The 17,547-nt window shown below is 27.3% G+C and overlaps 1 protein-coding gene across 1 annotated transcript in view; it reads right to left on the bottom strand.

The window, feature by feature from the left end:
• The window catches only part of LOC112694498 (multiple C2 and transmembrane domain-containing protein), a 101,816-nt gene that overhangs the window by 51,157 nt on the left and 33,112 nt on the right, over window positions 1–17,547 (bottom strand). The window lies entirely within an intron of this gene.

Here is a 17,547-nt window from a genome sequence, read left to right as displayed (position 1 = left end):
ATAAATTGAAATTCATAAAATATAATATTAATTTATTATTATAATAAAATAAAATAATTTATTTTACTAGAAATTAAAAATAATTATTAGTTATATAAAAAGCAAATTCATAAATCCGGATAATCCGGATAATTCGGCAAATCCGGATAAGAATTTGATTTAAATTCGGATTTGAATATCCGGATTTCCGGACAATTCAGATATTTGGATTTCATACCCATCCCTACCTAATATAATATCTTAAATTTTATTGCTTCGTCATTAATAATTCATAAGTTTTAAGAAGTTCGAAAACGATTGTCTCGACCAGACGAGTGGACATTATTATTGCACTAGGTATTTTTTTATCAAATATCAGTACAGACTCTTGTCATTTTTGACTGTACACGTACATAATCTGTATATAGAGATAAATTTATTAGAACATTGATATTCGGTTTTCGTCAAGAACAACGAATTTCTACTGATGAGTCATCTAGCTGAATCCCTACGATATGGCTGACTAGACTGTATCTGTAATAGATACTCTGAAGTTCTTTGATTAATATTTATAGCCCTGTTGCGGGACTCCAAGGACTCGACAATCTCGTAAAATATATAATTATCAAATTAACAACACAATTATGTTTATTATTTGAATACTTAAATATAAAATATGGTAATAAATAATAAAATATTAAACATTAAATGTATACACCTAATTATTGGTATTTGTTATTATTCGGATTTAAGTTACTCGTGCTAAAATGGTATTCTGTCAACTGCTGATCACGCGTCATTATTGACTGTTGACGTGGTGAACTGTATCCCCTCTCCCCTTACCCGTCGTACAATAATATATATATATATAATATTATTCAACGTTCGAGACGATTTGGCTGAGAAACGGAGAAGTGTTAGGCTTGCACAAAGGAGTCGTACAGTATTAATAGTGCAATGATTTATTGCACCGGTAATAATCTGACGAATCCGTTCGTTCAAGAATTCGACAGCGTTATTCGACCCTTACTCCTTAACTACCCAAGGCGAATACGCATGCCCAACGATAAAACCTACCATCGCATGCAATCAACATGCACGAGCATAAGTTGAAAACAAATAAAAGAAATATGCAAATGTGACACAGTAAACACTATACATATAGTTTATGTTAACTATGTTCGATAATAATTCGTCGTCATGGACGGCAGGGCCTGATTTTGTTTTTGCGCATAATTCTGAACAAACAATGCATTATGTAAGCACAATGCGAGGTTACGTTCGTCAGTCAAAACAACCATCGCAGTTGTGCGAACAAAAAACACCTAAAACGCGTCCCCAGGTTCAAACATATATAATGTACCGAACATCGAATATCGAAACGTCGAATTCGATTATAACTCTTTCAGATAAATTATTCATGTATGTTTACCGGCATAATAGTAGTTTGTGGCCGTTTGTTTATTTTTCGAAAACAATGTAACGCCTGAGCACAAAACTGTAATGAAAATAAAACGAATTAAAAATATTGTAGAAATTATTTCCTCAAACCGTTTGCAACCGTTCTTATTGCAACTATGTTAAACAATTTATACTGAGTGGTTCTGTAAATGTGTGAAATGGTTCTGTAATTCAAATCATATGTTTTTACGTAGGCCTATTCAAGTTTTTTTGAAAAAAATATTGTACGCGTTTCAACTGCCACGTTACGATTATTTTTTTTTTTTCATCACGCGACTATTTAATAAATAGGTATATGTAAATAAATAAATAAAAAAAAAAACGTGATGATAATTCAATGATCGATACAATGTTTTATACAGTACCTTGAAGACTAGTGTACCACATGAACATAAGCATAGTGTGTTCATTTGTTTTGTCGGTTGCTATGGTAGTAACACTGTTTCCTTTAAACGAATCATTCTCAAAACTAACGTATACATGTCATCGCAAAGAATATTATTTATACAGTACATTTGGAAAAAAAAATATAATAATTATCTTACATTTATACCGAACTCTTGAATGTCGAATATCTTGTGCGTTCATAAATTGCGTATTACAATACTTCCTAAGAATAGAGTAATTTATCGATTTTTGTTTTAAGCTCGCATACTACGTGATGAACGCTCGAGGATTCGAGGATCGCTGCCATAAATCACAATGCACACAGTAAAATAATACGTTGTTGAAATTATCTTAAACACATTATCCAGGTATGACTTTCAAAGGGTTAGGTTTCAAATGTTGGTCATTTCAAACGCCACTGAACTGTGAGCGTTGGTTACGTGAGATCGATTTAATAATTGTTACGAGTACCACTAGTACGCAGTGGCGCCAAACTCGGTGATGAAGTCTGATCATAACCAGACCATTTTTTTAGAGTGGTGGGTGGTACCGCGATGGATTAGTATACGAGTAATTAGTGAATTAATTCAATTAACTACACATTATAATAGTGCACATTTAATAATTACTATTTAAGATGTTTCAGTACCTAAATGCTATCAAAAATATTAAAATAGATTAAACATTTTAGGGAGGGGTTGACTCCCAATCTCTTAATGTACGTTCTTGAGTAGAGTGGGTCGTAAGTTGTAAATTGGATGGCTATTGATTAGACTAATAAAAATTTTGTTCGGCGCCACTGCTTATACGATTATTATGGATTGATCGCGTACTACTAATTACTAAAAAATAAAAATACGTCCGTGCACGGATTATAACAATCATTGAAGTTTTTCCCGTGATTCGGGATAAAAATAGCAAACATTTATCGAAATGCTAACAAAATAATAAATTATACACAACACGAAATTATGGGGTTTGACATAATCAAAGGAACGACCGTCTACCCCGATTGTCGGTGTGGTTATGAAACGGGCGAATTTAATAGAAAACTCTGATTCCGAATAAACAAAATTTTTCTGAACGGCGAAACAAAAATACATAGGTGAACAGCTAGTCAACATTTGACCATGCTGTATGTATACGTATGTATCACACGAGATACATGTTCGTAATCCGATTCGATTGATTGCTAGTATGCGTGAACACGGTTGTCAAAGTGCGTTAATTAATAATTAAAACCATTAGAAAATTGTATTATTTGAGCAGATGAATACAATTAAACAAAAAATATCAGAGGGGAAACACTGAAAATGCAGAGAACTTCTTGTGGCGGCAACTTATCCGGTTGATAACATAGTTTTATAATTTATCTTTTTATTTCATTGCTTACTTGCGAATGTAAAATATACATCCTCACTTGGTGTCCTCACCTCGTAGTTCGTTTAATTATTTGTTTTTCACGTCGATTGTTTTTCGCTAACTTACGAATAGAAAGAAAATCGATATACTCGTATACACGTATACAGATATATTAGTAATAAACAACTGTATATACGCATGCAGTTGTGAAATCACTTAAAGTATTTGATTTTTCGATATTACTTTTAATGGCAAATGGATATTTTATCCATTTTAACCAGCTGTGATTTGTAAAATAGATAACTTTTTAGACACTTTTTTTTTTCTTTGGTCAGATTACATCCAATGCGAGTTTCATGTTTTCAAACGAAAAACAAAAAAAAAAAAAAACAAATTTTTAATTTAAAGGAACAAAGTTGTATAATATATTATCCGAACGATTTATTTCCTGATTTTTAACTTTCAGATTCGTGTTTAGTATAGCAGCTGTTTTGGAATACTCTTAATAATGTGTAAGTGTATTTAAATAATAATTTAGCTAGTAGGCTATTATTAAACTGAATTGTGTCATAACACATCGAAAACATAGCCGTTCCGTCATCTTATAGTAATTTAAAGTGGCATCGAATTTAAACACAGAATGCAATTAATTTAATAATAAGTATTTTAACTATCATGTATGTTTATGGAAATATGGTTGTATTAAGTTACAACAATAAATTAGCATTCTTTCTCGTTCCGTTAACAACGTACAGCATATAATTTCAGAATATAATTGTACAAGCGAGGGCGTATTTTAGGAGGGCGAAGGGACGATCCCCCTTTCCCTTGGATTTATCAACTTGGATTGGTATATAGTATTTCAAAAATTATTGGTATGTTATTAGTTGTGGTTTTTCTTATTTTTTTCCTCTTATAGTCATTTAACCATTACAATTATTGTTATTTTTTTAAAAAAAAAGTGTATAAATACATACAAATTTTCTTTCGCTCCCCCCCCCCTAAATAAAGGTCCAGAGACACGTCTGTATACAAGACATATCCATGGGAACGAGTATATCTAAGTATAACTATAATACATACGTACACGATTTGCTGAAACATGGTAAATTTTTCTTATTATAAACCCATTTCATGGTAGTAAGAATCAGTGTTTAAACTTAGGGATCAATTTATACTTCATCATATGAATTTATTTACTATAAAAATTAGTACTAAGTACTAAGTACAATAATCATACATTATATGTTATATTAATTTTACATATTAGATGTAAATCAAACATTATTACAAATAACGTATATCGCCATATTTATTATGGATGTTTCGCACATTATTTTTTTCCGCTTTAAAATTCATTGTACGCTAACCGTATTGTCGAAGAATAATTCGGCTATTTACAATTATATTTAAATTTTGTGTTAAATAATTCTTCTCGGTCAATTTTTGAGTTTTAGAAAAAAACTAATCTCATTATAATTCAAAGTTGTAAATGCAGATACTTGTTGAAAGAATATCATACTATGGAGGTACAGAATCGATATACCGCAAAATCTTAGTGCTCTATAAATTCCTTTAAGTATACCTATTTATAAAAGTATACTTAAATAAATAATTTAATTTGATTTTAAATAATAGAGACCAAACATAACACGATCATATTTAATTGAGTTTTTTTTATGAAATAAAATATTATTAAAAAGATTTTGTGGGAAATTAGTTCGAAAAGATTTTAGATATACCTACTCTAAAGGAATGGTATTTTTTTTCAAAAATAAGTTTTTGCGAGCAAACCGTAATGTGTAATATCATATGGTATAAGTTTAACACCATATAATGATCCTGTAACTCGTATGATATTTAAGTAACTTCATTATATACAAATAGAAAATATTGAATTGGATTTAGGGGTTGTTAAAAGCGATCGTGAAGTATATACGAATACATGGTTTTCATTTAATGGGTATGAAATTATAGTCATGTGAAACGTCGGTCGAAGCATAAGCAAAAATAGCTAATGTTCAGAGAATAAGGGATGGATTGGGATTTTGTTTGAATGTAAATGTGTACGGGAGCATCTCTCATTTCAAAATAATTTTGACCTATAAGTTTTTTTATGTATCTGTACTGCAATTCATTTTGCGAAATAAATTAATATAACCTTAGACGAAAATATTGTAAAAACTGAAATTCGGAAGGATTATACCGTACGACGGAAAAATTTGTGTAGATAATTTCTAACATTTAACTGAGATAAAATTGGAGATTATTCAAGGCTTTACTAATGTATTGTAGCTACTCTAAGAGAATACAATTTAACATCGGTATTTATTCTAATATAGCAGTTACATTATTAGACATATTACTTAGATTGCGGGCAAAAAAAAAGTCATTAAAAAAGTAAGAGAACTGGTTTGCTTGACGAACGAGATGGAGAGGAGAGAGACGTAAAATAAATCGGCCAATCAGTGAAATAACATAGAATGAACGAGCCGAGAAAAAAACCGTTAACTATGTGATTTTATTTAACTATCAGACACACTATGTAGGCTTGAGAGACCTCGATAAAGGCTGCTAAAGTGTATTATTTTTTCCCCCATTGAATGGAAATTGTGTCGATTTATTTAGTACACAGTTCAATAGTTATTTTGAGATCAATTGTTAAAGTATATTTTTTATTTTGTAATTCTATTGAAAATATTCTTTGTTATGTAATTTTTATTATTTTCGAGAATAAATCGTTAAAATAATAACAAGATACTTGTGAAATTTAACTGCCATAGAGCTGATTTTATCTACAAAAAACCCATACATTATACACATTATTTAACTATTTACGAGCTATTATAAATCTTTGATATATAAAAAAGGTAATATATTTAATGACTGTGGTATTTTTTTTTTAAATAACGACGAACTTTCATTAAAACAAAATTACAGTGACAGGAACTTATATTTATTTACTGAAAAATAGTGGCAAAATAGGTGGTAGTTTAGGGAGTCTATGGAACAAAAAAAATTTTTAAATAATATCTTGACTAATATTCTTACCTTGTTCTTTCATTATTAAACCCGTAAAACTATCTATATTTAAAATAATGACTATAAAAATATTATACTCAAATATAAGTTGAGTGTGTATTTATTATTATATGCCAGTATTCTAAAATATTTTTTCATTCCATTAATTATTATTTTTGAAGTCTAAACTTAATTAATAAAAATGTAATAATTATATCGTTATAAACTAACGTAACTAATTTTACTTGAATTCGATAATTTTATATAACTCAAACATTCCACAATATATTTGACATATAATAAATTCCAAAACAAGGAGATAAACTAATAAACATTTTCATTAAACGACTTAAAATACCTAAAATGTGAGAAAAAAGAGAAAGAAATTCTAAACATTAAAAAAAAATATTTAGACAGTAAAAATAAAGTTAAAAAAGAGCAAAACTCCTACATTGGGTGAAACTCAATGGTCAGGTGAAATACTATGATAGGTGAATGGGTGATTATATTGGTCTTTTAAACTTGATATACATAATGTAACACTGCTTTCGAAAAGAACAATTCCGAGTGAATAAAGTTAAGTATCAGTTTATACTCCTAAAGATAATTTATATAGTAGAAGAACCAACTTCCTTATAAGGTAAATTGAATTTTTAATGTTTCAACATTTGCGACAAAAGAAAGGACAACTAAAGTATGGGAAAATAAAAAATAAGTGACTATAAACAGCACAAATTTTATTAAAGTATTTCGATATAATGATATTCTTTAAATGGTAATTTAAGTATTCAGTAAATTTTTCGAATCGCTACGTTTAACATTAATATAATAAGAATTAAATAATAAAAATCAACGAAAAAATATCTTCCCATAACATTTTCTCTACCATCCTAAAGATTGCCCATCTATTTTATTAAACCACTCAGTCCTTTCTCATGCATATTATTTTAAATACCTTGGCTTTCTCATTAATAGGCATTTGACCGGGTCAGATCATCTCAAAAACAAAAGGAAAAATCTCCAATCGTTTCTCTATAGCTGAAGGCCACTTCTCCATTCCAAAATTTCAATTCTTATCAAATAGCTCTTTTACTAAATATTATTTAAATCTATTTGGACTTGCGGTATCGTCATCATATGATTCTATTAAACTCTCGAACATTTAATCAATAAAAGCTTATCGATATATCTGTCTTTGAAAAATTCTCTAAGAACCATAGGTTTTTTTTTTTAATTTTAATGAGCTTCTGCTAAAAAATCATTACGGTTCGTCAATTATGTATAATATATAGGTAATTTACATATAATAAAAATAATTTCTAGCTAATACAGTAGATAATAATAATAAATAAGATTTATGTACCTAATATGAAATAATTAATAATTTAACGAAAAGTGATTATACTATACAGTACTGTAACATGACATTTGTTAACAGCAATAACAAATGAAGTTTATAGATCGTTGACCATACAAACCACCTGACTCGGTCAGGCATTGTACCACTAGTGGCCTAGAGAGATAGTCCTTTGTTTTAGACCTACGCTTATGTGATTATCATTAAAGATGTTAAACGAGAATATTTTAAATTACATTTCATTTTTTGTTTTAAGCGTATACATGTTCAACGCTAGAAGACATACAAAAATGTAAAACAGGAAGTTGGACGAAATAAAAGACACTTACCCGAATATCTTCTTCATAGATAACGTTTCTCTCATTACGCGTACACAAACAAAATTTAATACTTTATCGTTTAAAAAACCGAAATAAAAATGTTGTTTTTGAAAACAAAATAGTTCTATTGTTATACTTAAAAAATTATCATCACTTTGTCTATGTTTGGCTTATTTTTTTAAAATGCAGACTATTATGAACATCCAGTTGATCATAATAATGGTACACAAACTATTAAAAAAAAAAAAAAAAAAAAAATAATGATAATACCACAAACTTCATAATTTGCTCTACTCAAAGTAAAAAATTAGTAATTGTATTTGGAGTATGTTTTTTAAATTAAAAAAATAAGACGCATAAGCAGTATGAATATATTTATTTTTCTAATTATTTTCAGTTGTTAATTATTATTCTAGCAAAATTTCATAACAAAACCCTCTTTGATTACTGGTGACATTTTTGCTATTCAAATTAAATCCATTCAAAGGCCGTTACTAAAGAAAATAAGTGATATATTTTCCATAAAACTGTCATAGGAATTTATGGTTCTATATACAAGTAATGTTTTGTATAGTAATATACTACTGAAGTCAAAAACGATTAAAATAATAAATACGATCAAAGGTCATGTGAATCATAAAATACATAATAATAATATAATATTTAATAAAAATAAAAAAAAAAAAATGAATTTAAAAGGAACTCAATTAAATGATAACTTGCAGTGATATACAACGATGACTGGGAATTAATTAACTAATAAATTGATGAAAAAATCACATATGAAACCTTTTTTTTATTAATAATGTGTTATTATAACGTAACAAGTTGCGCACAAGATTATTTTTTTTTTTTTTGTCAATTGAATTATTTTATTTGATCACCACACAAATTTTGAATTTTTAGAGGAAGTTGAAAAATATATTAATTTTATTTTTTAATATATTTTAATTAAGTTGTCTATTTGAATAATATTATTGAATTAATAGTATGGTTTGATGGTAATTAAGTTTTATAGTTTATATTTATTCATGCTTTAAATAACAGAATAAACACCAATTGCGTTGCTATCTATTATAAGTGAATAATAATATGATTGATGTATATATATATGTAAAATATATTTCAAATAAGTCAACAAGTTCAAACTCAATGATCGGGAACGCATCTAAATTTCTAGATTTCGATAGTCCTCCAATAACACAACCATTATAAGAGTCAATGAAGTTTTCAAGACGATCATGTAATAGGGAATTATATCATATGTTCAATAAATAAAATAAAATAGATAAGTAAATAAATAAATAAAACACGAAATCATCTATGTCACAAAAGTACCGTACTTCATCCTATTTATAATATTTAAGTTTTTTTTAGAAATTTTAACGCTCAATTATCACTCTTTGTAAATATTTAATTAAAATAATGATTTAAATAAATATTAGTCTGTTTAATATATGATATATGATCGAATAATAATATATAATCAAGTATAATTTTCATCAATTATAATATTTTCAAGGAAAATTAATCCGTTGTGTGTGATAAAGTACGACATTATTTACAATATCACATTTATTAAACGGAATTCAATTGCGTTGGAAACTGTAAAATACAAACATATAAATTGTTTTCAAATTGGAGAATTTTTACTGTTTTGATTGTAATGGAGAGCGTTGTTCATAACCGCACACTTTTATATCTTAACTCCACATATTTTCGCCAAATTAAACCATTCAATTCCGCACAAATTTATCAATTACGTATATATTTATCTAAAATAACATGAGTGCACCTCGTGACCGAGCGGGGTGACTTGCTTGCTGCGCTCGCTCGGACAATTAAAAACGAAAATATCCTCCGATTTGCTATGCAACATCACTCCAAATAGGTCCCAGAATAAAAAAAAGAATTTGTATGCTATTCATAAGAAACCGGCAACGTGAACTGTACATGCAAAGTGTACAGTGAAAAAGGAACTGTTAACCAAAAATGTGTGGTATTGAACGATGTAAAATGTGCGATTATGAACGGTAAGTGTGCGGTTTTTATGACCGTCAGTAATGGAATAGTCTACTAACTATTTGTAGATTATAAATACGAAGCAATCAATTAAATTTTAAATATCGTAAAAATCTTCTATGATTTTAAAAATAAATAATTTACCTGAAAAGTATAATAAACGGATAATAGTAACGTGATAAAACGATACGATTAAATTAATTGTTAAGGAACTTTTAACGATCACATAAAAAAATTGAAATAATATGATCAATAGTTGGTTAAAACGTTTATATACACAACTTTCATCAACAAGCCAATTCAATTAATGTTTATAATTGAATGTTCTATTAATTATTATTTAATAGCTGGTATTGCTGATGACATCGTTAAGACAGTTTCGATGAACTTGTAAATCCCAGACCCTTCAGGATCTTGAGGGCACATACACATCATCACATGAAATAACCCACTGGTTTTGTAGAAACGTATGTTTTTCATTGTTGTAGTGAAATTGGAAAACTTTGTAATGAAATACAATCGACCGTGTTTTTGGTTTAACGTTGCGTATTCAATACGTATAATTGATCATTATTTATACACAACGAACAAGAACTATTTATGAAACAATGTTTCAAATTATGGTGACTAATGTAATCATTTGATACTTGAAATTTAGAGCTAGTTACCCTAATTCCGGGTTTGAAATCTGACGTAGGCGAAACTGAATCTAATATAATTTTCATAACACTTGACATTTCTAATCCTTATAATTCAATACTATTCGTTATAATATTATACCAATCAAATATAACAAAAATACGAATAAAAGTTTTAAAAAAATTCAAAATTATTTCTTTGAAGTTTTATTTATGTTTTTCCTGTACTTTGGAGGTACATATCCACTATTAATATTATTAACTTCTGAAAATATTTTACCTATATAAAATACCTTTCATGATTGGTTTTCATGAGATACTTCAAAGAAATAATCGAGAATTTTTACAAAACACGTACATCATAAATAAAACCAATTTATTTCTAAACTTTTTTAGAAATCTACAATGAAATATAAATAAATTTCTTACAAGACAACATTACTTGTGTTTAACTACTTATAACGAAATATTTAATTCACTAGAAAATATAATTCGAATTGTTTAAAATAAGAATTTTATTTAAAAATTATATCAGGAGAGTTTGAACTCCATTGCTATAAGAAATTTTATCTGCCTAGATATACTCGTATTCTGTTATTAAAATTATTTATACGATAGCAGATTCATGCTTTTTTGCAAAATAATAAGCATGCGTTAAAGTAAAGTCAAATGATCAAATTTTTAAAGAAACGTAATCACTTATAATTTTTAATACAAAACGAGTTCATGATATTTTCATATTTTGATACCTATATAATAAGATAAAAATTAAAAGATATATGTAAAAATATAAAATCAAATAATAATTATTTAATTTTATATTTTACAAAAATTATATTTTTATTTTTTTGCAACTATTGCTTTTTATATAAAAATGTTATAACTCCAACCTTATACTCTTATTAATTGATAGTTATTAAAGTGTAATGTTGTTAGTAAAACTAATTAAACAAATTGTCTTTTATCTTTTTTTCCTCGAAAATATAATTAGTTAATATTGTGATACATTCAACAATTTATAATTGTGCATAATTATATTTATTATATTTTATATATTTTATTTACACGAAAAAAAGAGTTTAGATGCATAATTAAATTTTCATTAAAAATAACCTAATTTATTTTGATTAAAATTTAAACATTTGTCGCTTTAGCTGATAATATTTTAATGGATAAAAATTATCCAATAAAATTTAAAAAAAAATTATAAAACATATAACTTGGATAAAAATGAATAATTTACAAAATATTTCCAAACTTACATTTTACTTGAAATGACAATTAATTTATATAGTATAAAGTGACATTCAATTCTCATATAATAATTGTGAGGTACATAACAATTTAGTTATTTATTATTAATATAATTATTTATTTATTTGAAATCATGTATTATAAAAATATAGATTTAATATAAAATACGAGAATAGTAACATATTTCTATTGCTATTATATAGCAGGGAGGGGTAACTCAAAGTAACTAGAAGGCCAATATATAAAACTTTAAAATCTAATGGACCAGAGAAAATAAAATAAAAAATAAAAATAAGTTATTAAAATTGACAATTATTATTATTATTTTATATAATTAAATTGTACGAATAAGCCAATACAATACTTTACCAATACATATAGCTATGTTAATATGGATATATATTGTACTTAGACATTTAATAAATTAATTAAAGTTTTTTTTTTTTTTTTTTTTTTTTTTTTTTTTTTAATTAAAGTTCAATACTAGAGAAAAACATAATATTTTCATTTTACAATCAACTTAATGAAATGAAACACCGATAAACGATGAAATGTCATTAAGTTATTTGAAAATGTAGAATGGGCCAGATAATATACGCGTACTGGAATCAGTCCACAGGCCGCCAGTTGCCCATTCATATTATATAATATTAAAGTAAATTGGACTATATTGGGGTTAATCGAAAACCAGTAGATAAAAACGAATATGATTCATTGGTATTTTTACTAGATTTCTAAATTAATTATTTTATCGTTAGACACCTTATCCATAAAAATGATTACAATTTTTAGATTCATTTATACTTGTTTACCAAACCTTAATTAGATGTCCATCGATGTGTCTATGAATATGCAATTATAAAAATATCATTAACGCTAATTGTTTAGTCTTTGAATAAACAAGAAGTAAAAAGTATCACTGGGAATTTTGTTCCGTTATATTATATCAAGTGAAATGCATAATTTCTGTTTACCATAAATTAATATTCTGATTTTTAACAATTTACAAAACAAATCAAAATCGATTCGCTGTTACCAACGAATCATATCAATATCGCATTATAATTCAATACAGAAAATTAAAAGTCGAACATTTATAGTAAACATGAATGCGTTTTATGTTTTATGCGCTGAGCTTTTTTTTAAGTTTTGATTTATTAAAAAAAAAAAGAAAAAAAAACAGTCAGGTAGTGTCATAAACATGTCACGATAAAGCGGTAAACGATATTCAAAAGCTTGTTAGAAAAAAAATAATACTTAATGAGCGATAAATGTGTTTATGAAAACGAAATTTCTTTGTGTTTAAACAATATTCCCTACAGGTGTATAGACTCTAAACAGTCTAATTTACCGTTCCAAAAACGATTATGTTAAAAGATAATCCGATGCAGTGACGGTATTGGAATAAGGATGAAATAACTCGGTAATTGTTCCTTTCCATGTTAAATATTCATGTGGCAAGCTGCAAGAAAAAGCAATATCAATACTTATTGATATACAACGATAGCAAAAGATAGCCTATTTCGATAACACAGAATCAAGTCTTCCTATTTACAAATAATCAATGCATTTGATAATATTTTTACTAATAACAATTATGTGCGTAATTTAATTTTAAATAATTATTTAAAAAAATATTTTATCGCATCTTCAACTGTTTGGCAAATATATTAAAATAATTATAAAAATGTCAATTTTTTTTTTTTTTATTATTATTTTAACCTTAGTATAAACTATTAGGTTCGACAATTACTGAACATACAGAGAAGGAAGAGTTTAAATGAACATGTTATATACAAAATAAGTGATAGAAATAATAAAGTAGAAAATAATATAAACCAATTAAATTTTATAATTTTGAGTCGTTGATATCGGAAGATTATAAATTTAGATTATACGTAATATGAAGGCATAGAAAAGGAGTACGATATGTAATGTTTACGTACAGAAAATTACGTACAAAAATAAATTTAAGGAAAAAATATTAATTTGGCAAGTTAAATAAAATTATTTATAATTCGTTAATTTACCTGTAATTTAGTTAATTTAAGAAAAATGATGTAAGAACATATTTTATAGACATTTGTATTTTAAATAATTAATAATCAATACATTTTTGTAATAAATGCTTTATATTTTGAAATAAATTGAAAAAATCAAATAAACTCACTTTTTGATAATTGTTCAATCTTTTTGTGACAAGTGGATGGGTTGACTTTCTTATATCAACTAACAAATTGGGAGGAGGGTAAAAAATCAAAATTTCAAAAGTTCAAAATTAAAAACGGAAGGAAAATAGAAGGCGATAAGAAATTATGAAAATAAAAATCTTGTAAACCATTGATGGAATAAGCTATTATCTACTATTTTTTCATATAGGAATATATGTAACATATTTTACAATATTAGAAAACCTAAAAACGTATATAAATATAACTATATGTAATATCGTAAAACGTACAACCTTAAAATATTTGCCGCTGTAAATACGTGATTATAGTGTCTACATATAAATACGCCACTGCTCTCAACCCCTTAGAGTACATCCTTGGATGGGGTGTGTTGTAAGTTTTAAATTGTGGGGCTATTGACCAGACCATTTAAAATGTTACTCGACGCCACTGCTTATCTGGTAAACGCGTATTTGGTAGAATACAAAAAATAAAAATATATTATTTTGTTCATCATGTTATTTTTTTGTTTTTATGGATTTATAGTATAATTAATTGACACCTGTGAACTCGGAACTAGGCAAGCAATCTGCTAGACAATTATCATATTTACCTTTTAATTCACTTTTAAATTTAATTTGTATTCATAGTGGGTGTCAACAAATGTCCATCCAACTTCAGCTCCATATAACTTATTTCCACACAATCAATCGATATTTAAATTAAGTATAAGACATAATTTTTTTGGAAGATATAATAAACTCGAGTAAGATGAAAAATAAAACCAAGAGAAAAAAAATTAGCTTTTGAAAAATTATCAGTTATTTGCATAAAAAAAAAAAAAAGAATAATTATTCAATTATTCCGTAATAGTTCACACCGGAGATAAATTAATTTTATTCTTAATTAAGACAAAATACGGATACTGAAGTGGATAACTTAAATTATAACGTCTTACGATAATTTTTAAATATAAAAATTCTCGTCAAAATGATAATACTGCATTTAATTATAATTAAGTTCAATGTGCAATTGAAAAAAAACACGAGTTTTTTCGTTTTATGTTATTAAGAAAAGCCATTCAGGACGTTAAATCGTTTCGATTACAAAATATATAAATAAAACAAAAATTAATGGGGCATTCCACACTGTAGTGGATAACGAGGGAAAGTGGATAACATTATGTGTGTTTAGATCGATACACCCTTTTCGAACGTCATCTTCTCGATATTAAGAAAATATACCGAAAAAATGCATACGTATGTTTATGTATATATATATATATATATATATATATATATATATATATATATATCTGAAAATGAAAATGTCATATGTTATTTCCCCGGATAATCGATAGGGTAACACGAGATACATTTTCCGAATAGTATACTGTATCAGGGATTATTCTAAGGATTTTAACTTACTGTCCAAACACACTGAAAAGTTTGTTTTATGAAATTTGTTTACATTATAATACTTACCCCTTCTCAAATAAATTGTATATTGATATTTTAGAATTTTGACCATCGCGTAGTAAAACATTAAAAAAATACGGATATTTTCTGTTAAACATATACCACTATTTAAATTTAAATTTCATAGATTAATCAATCATCGAAGTAACAAAGATTGTAAATTTACATAATTATCTCTTATTAGATACTAGGTTGGGTATATAAATTACATAAATTTCAAATACTTAGTAGAAATTCAATCATTCTATAAGGAAAACTATATTTTTATAAGGTGCCCATCTTCATAAAGTCAACTGTTCTTTTGATTTTTCCTACAACCCAATTTGGGTCGTACTGCCCGTTAGAATAAGACCTGGTATGTATTATAATATATTTAATATACATTTAATTATTTTATAACTTAACACCGTACAGCCGTATATAATAATAATAATAAACCTCGTACGACAAAGAATGTTTACGATAATATTATTAATCCCTTTCTCCGACGTAAGTCCAACAGACGGCGGACTCATTAATTATTCGCGTACTCGTTCCGAAGACGACTATAAATAACTGCACGTTTCATACCGTGCTGATCGGACCGCTATGTACACCGTCGGAGATTATCGTTTCTGCGGGATTACTCCGGGTACCGGGGAATACGTTATAATTATAATTGCACACCATCCGCGAGACACACACTACGAGCTTTATGACTGCCACGGAGGAAACGTAAATTCTCTTATCACTACTACTCTTGCGAGTGAAGGTGCGGTGAGAAAATCGGCCTACCCATCCCACTGCACAGAATACGAGCAAATAAATACCAGCAATATTATAGTCGTTTACGTAGCAGTCGTGGTCAGTATGAATCAGAAATATGTGATTTACTTTGCACGTACCATCAAGACGCCGTCGATTAGTATCGAAACCGCGAACAATAGTATACTTATCGCATTTTCTGTCTATGATTTCGGATTTAATCATTAATGGTTGCATTGAAATAATATTGTTTGCTAGGTTTGAGACGAGGAAAAAAATAAAATTAAACGCATATTCACATTGATATCAAGAATCCAATATCCAAGTAAGTAAGTAAGTACATAACACTATACATAAAAATTCTGCAAGTAAAGTTTTTCCTATAAAATATGTTACATTTGTCGCTATATGTTACATTTGTTCGTTGTTTTAATTGATTTACTTTCAAATTCGGCTTAAGTATATCTATGTGATTGAAAGTACTTCGAGATAACTGAAACATGAAATAATTATAATATCAATGTAAATTAAATTAATCCCAAATATGCAACTTATATAAATTACACAGCCACCAAATACAACGAACTCTACAATAATTAATAAATTGTATAAAAAAAAGGAAAGAAAAAAAAATCAGGTGTAATTAAAACTATCAATATAATTTTATCTCGCACGTAATTTTTCATAATATTATATAAATGTTTCGAATGTCTAAACATTCAAAACATTCTATACATTCTATACATCTTAAACTGTTAAATGGAAAAAGAAAACGATCGTTTATTACCTAAGGAAAATTGAGCGTGACCCATTTTTATTCATATATATATATTAATTGTTAATTATTGAAGATAATTATAATAATTATCATCGAGCTGAACACCATTGCGTCCTCCGACGACGCGAAACGAAACATTATCGTGTCCCCTTCTTTCTCTATCACAAGTGTTTTGCATAATTTTTTCCCATAATTTTCTCCTGACTGGCTCGGTTGACGAGAACAATTCGCCCTCCGAGCGCGACTACGCCATATTTTTCTTACACGTTCAGCCGATCACGATTAACTATCGTATTCCGTCCACTATATACCAGGTTCTTTACGCCACTACAGTATTGTTGTTAATAAGTTTTTGTACAATACAATCGATTGGTTATTTTGCCAATGTTTTGTTACTTAAACGATTCGTTTACTCGCGTGACCAAAACATGAAATGATCTGATAAACGAAAACAGACAGGGATTATTAGATTAATTATTTGATTAATCCGCATTTTGAACTATCAAAATAACTAAATATGTATATATAATGTTATTTTACAATATTATTTAATATAAAATAAGTATTTCTACTAA

Source organism: Sipha flava, unplaced genomic scaffold, assembly GCF_003268045.1.
Source record: "Sipha flava isolate LNK unplaced genomic scaffold, YSA_version1 130_pilon_pilon, whole genome shotgun sequence".
Taxonomy (NCBI): Eukaryota; Metazoa; Arthropoda; class Insecta; order Hemiptera; family Aphididae; genus Sipha; species Sipha flava.
This window is presented reverse-complemented; position numbering and strand designations above follow the sequence as displayed.